Genomic DNA, 7900 nt, shown 5'->3' on the forward strand with positions numbered 1-7900 from the left:
TTCCCGCCCACACTCACAGTTTCCCTCCGCTCCAAGGGTATCTGGGAGGTATCTGGGCCTGTGGACCTCTGGTGCGATTCCGGTGCAATGAACTGTAATCTGTTGGGGTTCTTGGGGCAGTTGGCCTTTACATGCCCCAGCTCGTTACATTTAAAACATCGTCCAGCTGACTGGTCACTGGGGCGAGGAGGGTTGCTGGAGAACGGGGTGGAGGGACGATAAGGGGTCTGGAGGGTTCTTTGGGAGGTAGGTGGGGCTTTGGGCGGCCCCCGGTAATAGGGTGTGGTCTGGGGTTGTCCCTTCTGGTCTCCGCTCCAACTGCGCCCAGTTTTCTTCTTCTCTGCCACCTCCACCCATCTGGCTCCAATCTCTCCTGCCTCGATTACAGTTTTGGGCTTCCCATCTAGGATGTATCTTTCTATTTCCTCAGGAACACCCTCTAAGAATTGTTCCATTTGCATTAGGAAGGGCAAATTTACTGGAGATTCAACACTTGCTCCGGATATCCAGGCCTCCCAATGCTTCACAATGTGGTAGGCATGTCGGGTAAATGACACATCTGGTTTCCACCTTAGGGCTCTGAACCTCCGACGAGACTGCTCGGGTGTTATCCCCATTCTGACTCTCGCCTTGGATTTAAACAGTTCATACTTGTTCATGTGTTCTTTAGGCATTTCAGCTGCCACCTCAGCTAAGGGTCCACTGAGCTGCGGCCTCAGCTCTACCATGTATTGGTCAGTAGAGATGTTGTACCCAAGGCAGGCCGTTTCGAAGTTTTCTAGGAAGGCCTCAGTATCATCGCCTGCTTTGTAGGTGGGGAACTTTCTGGGATGGGAAGTGGTACTTGGAGAAGGATAGCTAGGGTTTGTTGGGATATTCTCCTGAGCCTTTATCTTCTCTATCTCCTCCACATACTTCCTCTCTTTTTCCTTCTCCTCCAGCTCTTTGTCCCTTGCTTCCATAGCTCTCCTGTGAGCAGCCGCTTGGTGTTGTTCTGCCTCTTTCGCTGCCTCTTTCGCTGCCTCCCTTTCTTGTTCCTTCTCCTCCTTCTTCAGCCGCATGAGTTCTATCTGTCTTTCATGTTCCCTTTGTCTTTCCTCAGCCTGAAATCTGGCTAATTCCAGCCGTAGTCGAGCCGCAGATATTGTCATTCTAACCTCTCTGTTTTTAACTAACTTTACACCCGAGGTTTAGAAATAAACAAAAAAAAACTTGGCTGTAAAATTTTGCTGTGCTGGAATAGAATACCTATTCTCTGATAGTGATTGTCAGCCTACAAAAAAAAAAAAAAAAAAAACAATTCCCTTGTCTCTGCTCTGGGCCCAAATCAAAGCAAAAACTTCCAGCTACTTTGAAACCTGTTTACCCAGCCCAAAGAAAAACCAAGTTTCCTTTTTAAACTTGTGCTCCTTGTAAAAAATCAAAATCCAAAAAAAAAAACCCTTGCCACTTTTGTCTCCAGGCAAATGGGTAGAACACCCCCCCTTCTATTTACTTTTAGGGAAAAAAAAAAACTCTGGGTTGGAAGACTGTGAATTTCCCTGCAGGAGTTAAGTACCCTGCCTCCAGGCAAAGAAAACCTGCAATTCACAAAGATAATCCCCTTTTGTCTCTGCTTGGCCACAAAGCAGAGAAAAAAAAACAAGCTGCTTTCAGTTTCAGCTGCTTCTGGACTTCCTTTTTAAAAATCTGTATTTCTAGTTCAACAAAATCTCAACTGGATCTCAAAATGATTTCAGGTTAATCCCACCACTCTGCCACCATGTCAAGGTTCCTCCCCCACTCTGAACTCTAGGGTACAGATGTGGGGACCTGCATGAAAAAAAAAACCTCCTAAGCTTATCTTTACCAGCTTAGGTCAAAACTTCCCCAAGGTACAAAATATTCCACCCTTTGTCCTTGGATTGGCCGCTACCACCACCAAACAAATACTGGTTACTGGGGAAGAGCTGTTTGGACACGTCTTTCCCCCCAAAATACTTCCCAAAACCTTGCACCCCACTTCCTGGACAAGGTTTGGTAAAAAGCCTCACCAATTTGCCTAGGTGACTACAGACCCAGACCCTTGGATCTTAAGAACAATGAACAATCCTCCCAACACTTGCACCCCCCCTTTCCAGGGAAATGTTGGATAAAAAGCCTCACCAATTTGCATAGGTGACCACAGACCCAAACCCTTGGATCTGAGAACAATGAAAAAGCATTCAGTTTTCTTACAAGAAGACTTTTAATAGAAATAGAAGTAAATAGAAATAAAAAAAAAATCCCCCCTGTAAAATCAGGATGGTAAATACTTTACAGGGTAATTAGATTCAAAACATAGAGAACCCCTCTAGGCAAAACCTTAAGTTACAAAAAAGATACACAGACAGAAATAGTTATTCTATTCAGCACAATTCTTTTCTCAGCCATTTAAAGAAATCATAATCTAACACGTACCTAGCTAGATTACTTACTAAAAGTTCTAAGGCTTCATTCCTGGTCTATCCCCGGCAAAGACAAAATATAGACAGACACACATACCCTTTGTTTCTCTCCCTCCTCCCAGCTTTTGAAATTATCTTGTCTCCTCATTGGTCATTTTGGTCAGGTGCCAGCGAGGTTACCTTTAGCTTCTTAACCCTTTACAGGTGAGAGGAGATTTCCTCTGGCCAGGAGGGATTTTACAGGGGTTTACCCTTCCCTTTATATTTATGACAGTGTGTCTCAGAAGGTGCATGGGAAAGGCACTTCAAATGTTATGAAACATAATTTTTGTCATCACTTTAAGACATACATTCCTAAGGAAGCTTACAAAACAGTCATACATGGTGTGTGAGAGGGAGGCTAGGGAAGAAGAGTCTTGCTACAAATCACAGATTATTGGCTAAATTACTGCTCATTTTACTCAGGCCAGTAATTGAAATCAATGGAAATTACAGATGTTCCTATCTTTGGGCCCTATACTTGGTACAAGATGGTAGACAGAGATTGCTGGCTGATATCAGGGAAGGGGTTAGAAGAGAGATGGAAGAAAATGTTAATCTGCGCTTCTTTAAAGTGAAATAGATTAAACCAAACATACTCATAATCCCAATGTCATGAAATGCCAAAGCATTAATAAACAGAAAGTATTCAGTAATAGGATCAGTTTGCCCCATTGACAGTATTGGACACAAATCAGCAATTACCATGTGTCCATAATTTGGTTTCGAAAGAAGTTCTTACAATGTCTTTCGACTGGTTGAGCATCTTCAGTTTACATCTTTAGAAGCTGCAGTGCACTGGAGACAGGGAAGGTATGTACCACCTGAGTGGTGTTACCAGGAGGTGTTATGTGTAGACAATACTAATTCCAGTGACATTTTGGGTGTCAGGACAGGCATCTCTTGCTGGAGCTGCAAAAATGTGCGGCCTGTTCTCCCACCAATGTTATCCTTGGCAGGTAGTAGAACACTAGACTCACAGCCTTGCCAGCGTCCTTGTGTCCTTGGACTGCCCAGTAGCGCTGAGCAATATTTTTTGACTGAAACATTTTTTGGAGAAAAATTCAGATTCAGAGACACCAAAGCACGTTGTGAACTCCTGCTGCTTTTGCTGAACTGTTTCACTTGAGAAAAAAAATCTGAATGTTGTGTTCTGACATTTTCAAAATGAAACGTTTTGATTACTCAGTGAAATAACTTTTGGTTTCAAAATTTCCTTTAATGTTATATTGTTTTAAAAAATAAATACAAAAATTAAAATAGTCAAAATGGAAACAAAATATTCAGTTTAACTAGAAATTATTTTTTTTTCAATGTTCAATTTGCCAAAAAAAAAAATTGTTCAATTTTTTTTTCATGATTTTTCAGAATTTCCAGTAAACTAAAAAATCCATTATTCTCCCAGCTCTATTCCTCAGTGTCTACAACTAAATTATCTGCCCCTTATTCCAGGTAGGTCTGATTGGTGAAAGAGGGGAAATAATTCTTTGTGCCTTCTCCTTTTTCTAGTGCGCCTGCTCGTTATAGCAATAATTTTGCTTTTGATATGTAACTCATGACAAGCCTCAAGTGAGCATGAGGAAAACTACAGTATTTGAATATTATTTGGATGTGTAATGGATAAAATAGTTCAGAGAAACAGGCTGAGTAGCCAACAGGCTCCAAGCAGTGAGGAGGGAGAAAATAATCAGGATGGAATACTTTGCACTTTCTCCTCCCTGTTTTTAAGTGTGTGCCACTAATTTAAAATAGATTAAGTAAATGAGAATTTTGAGTATTTGTATAGGCTTCTTAATCAAATTTATCAATTTGAAATGGGGTCTAATGAAAGAGCAGTTGTGTCACTAACAATAGCAAAACGTACTAGTATAATATAATTAAGCAATTCAATTTGATTCTGAGAGTTTGGTAGTATAATAATCAGCACTATTGCATGCTCTGAAGTGTCTCTGTGATACTGGGCTAAAGTTTGCTCTCACTCACAAGAGCAATATCTTGGAGGTCAGTGGGACTACTTGCAGGAGTATACTGGGCAGGATTTGTCCCATTATATATTAAATAGAAAGACTGAGTGAGGCAAGCATGGGAATGGGATCCACCAAATTCTAAATTCTAATGATGGTTCTGCCACTGAGTTGCTGTATGCCCTGGGGATGTGTAATCACTAGCTATAGAGTCATTCTTAAACTTTCTCTAGCCCTATTAATTTTTAATTATCTAATTACTTAATACAAGATGGAGCAGCTTCAACAAGAAAGACTGAGAGAGCCGCACATTAGAGTTATCCTGTATTCTGGTGGAAGATTGCTGTTCAAATCCCTTGTCTGGCTATACTGAAAGAAGGACAGGAGACATTTGACATGCGTTTAATCAGGCCGCAACTTTATTATTAGATGTCTGGGACTACCCGGCAGATAAAACTGTACAGTGCAGGTAACCACATGTTTTTTTTCCATAATTACTGGGGGGGCTTTTACCAGTTCCCCTCCTTTTTTTCCCTCCAGGTCCCTCCAGCAATCCTTGTAGGAGGGTTAAGGTGGGAAAGAAGAATGGGGGAGTTTGGTTCCCTGCAATACCAATCATAGGAGTCCCCAGCCGTCTCCCGTTCACTCCTTTAATGAACATCTCTTTTTAAGTCCTTTTCCAAGACATTTATCCAGTCGCTGTACACCTTTCCTAGGGAGTACCTGCACTGGACATCCGCCACAAGGAGGCGCCAGCAATTAGCTTGGCTGCCTCCTCCCCAAACCCAGTTGGGTTCCCAGACATTTCCTAATGCCATCTTTTATATCAGTTAAAAACAGGACAGCACCTAAGTCCAACATCTGTAATGAGATTACAACAACTTAATGCTGATTTACTGCCTGAGGTCTTACTTACGGTCGGTACGCATCTGAATGCCAGTGCCCGATTGCCTGGATTGCCTTTGCTCCCAGACCTAGCTGTGCTGCTGCCGTTGCTGCTGCCACCCCGATCCGATTCTCAGTGGGAGGGAACCAAATTCATGGGCTGGCAGCTCCACCTTCATCAGCCCCCTCTCTCAACATGGTAACAAATTGATATGCTGTGAAGGGCTTCTGTCACTGTGGATGAAAAAGGGGCCCTTCCCCCCTCGTCCATATCACCCTGTAGGCCTTCAAAGCCTGAATGGGGCAGACCCCAGGCTCACCACCCTCCCAGAGGATAACAGATTCACCCCGGCCGACTTGATCTGTCTTTGACCTTAGCAAGTGTAATATCACTGAATGTTCATGCCATTGTATATCCCGCAATTGCAAAGCCCTTCCTGTAGAGTCCCTACCGGACCCAGGTATTGGCTCACTGATCCTGAAAGCACCAAAAAATGGTTGCTGCACTGAACAAGGCCACCTCCTTTGCATTATGACATATGGTGCCAAGGATCTGGACAAAATCCCTAAGCATGTAAACTGTGATGGGACGATGGGAATCCACACTGGGGCCACCAGTATGCGACCACCTGGCCAAAAACCTTCAAAGTAAAAAAACACTGCAAGGATCAGGATAACCATTTAGCCTACTGACAAATGTAATGGCAGAAAGGTGATTCGAGATTGTAGAGGACGCCAGTTGATGGGTTGCCAGCAACAGCATGTACCGCAACACCTGCTCCTCTGTAATGGGCCATATTGTTGACTGGCCTTCCTGATCCTGAAATTGCATGAAATCATGAAAACTTCTCTCACAGCTCTGTGATTGCAAGGAGCAACTGATCTCTGCATCACACTTACAACCATTCTACACCAAGGTTCCATAGCACTGGTGGCATCTGCCTTGGTTCCTAGCTGGCTCCTGGTGCCAGCTCCGGAAATCTGTGGACCTGACAATGATACAAGGCATCTGCTATGCCATTGTAAACCCCAGAGAGGTTATGAAGCAATGTAAATTCCCTGGAGCCTTTCTGGGGGCCAAGCCTCGGGGGAAAATGCACAAGTGTCCACAGGCAATTGGTTGGTTTGCCCTGCCACTGTAGCTCTGAATTCCTCCTCATGGAATTATTGTCTTAACCCCATGGCCAACCTCCACCCTGACTTTAATTATTATTTTACATAAAGGAGTTAAGAACCCACATTAAACCCAGCCCACAAATTTGACCCATCAGCTTTGCTGGGGTAGTCTCACAGGAGGCCTTAGCCCATTCCACTGCTTGAAGCTCACCTCTTGCACCGGCTTGAATTCTGTCATCCATGCCCAGTTCATACAGGGCCTACCTACAAGTGGCATTTGTTCTAGCCCACATCCTGCTGGCCCCTGCCCACACCATTGTGGCAGGAATGTGCTGTATGGGACCCAAAATGTGTTTTGCAAGCATGCCTGAAAGTACAGATGCTGCAAAAAACAACTGCTAGGATTAAATGCATACCCTTGAATGTATTGTATGCCCACCTGATTATATTTATATATCTAACAAGGCCGGGCTTCTCTCTAGGTAAGCTTCTGCTGTAACACAAGCGTAGCTAAGGAAGCCAGCCTTATCAAGACACCTCTCCCATGGATGTGCCCGGCCGTTGGAAGAACTTGAAGTTAGCCTTTAGTGGCTGTGCAATACCATGCATCTGATTACTGGGGTGTGCCCCCGCCAGATGAGCTGAGACAGTTTCTGCCCAGCCCATCTGATACCCTGTCATATCCCCAACCCAGTTTTTTCCCTGTAAAGCCTCAGAGGAACCACGAGTGCCCGCAATGCCTACCTTTGCCACATCATTTGGTATGGGACCCTGAGTCACTTCCAGGAGTCTCTGCCCAAAGCAGATCCAAACACCCCTGCAATTAGGAACCTTTATCTGTTTTTGGTTTAACTCATCCCTGCCCTCAGTGTCCCCCTTTTCTCCTGTAATCAACTGAGTGGAATGTGCTAGATCTGGGCAAACCATTACACCTTGTACGGCCTGCAAAGCTGTGGTAACAACCTCAGACACAATAACCCTGATTATTTGTATCAAATCCCCGCAGACTGTCCCATCAGCAAACACAGCCAGCTAACTTGCCTGGGTGAGTGCTTCACCTGGAGCCCCCGTTCCCCAAGCTTGATACACTACCTTTGATAACCAAAGGCACTATCCCAGGCTTCCCCAGCCCCTTGCCCTTGGTGCAAGGATCCTGCCCTTGGCTCACCCCTGACCCAAATAACTGCACTCCATCTGACCTGTGCAGGGTCTGATTCCTCCCCAGCTCCCTGTCCCGGAGACACTAACTGGGAGGGAGAAGCAAAATTCTCCCGTTTTCTCCTGTTCACAGCAGGAAAAGCCTGAACCCCTGTTCCCTAAACATCTATGCACCACACACCTGCTATGAGAGGGGGCCACACTCCCTCTCCTTCTTCTCCTTGTCTCTATGCCTGGGGACAGAATCTGGCTCCAAGGCGCCTTGCTACTCAACTCCCCTTCCCTTTGTGAATTCACTCTGCTATGCCTGCC

This window comes from Chelonia mydas, chromosome 1 (genome assembly GCF_015237465.2).
Source record: "Chelonia mydas isolate rCheMyd1 chromosome 1, rCheMyd1.pri.v2, whole genome shotgun sequence".
Taxonomy (NCBI): domain Eukaryota; kingdom Metazoa; phylum Chordata; order Testudines; family Cheloniidae; genus Chelonia; species Chelonia mydas.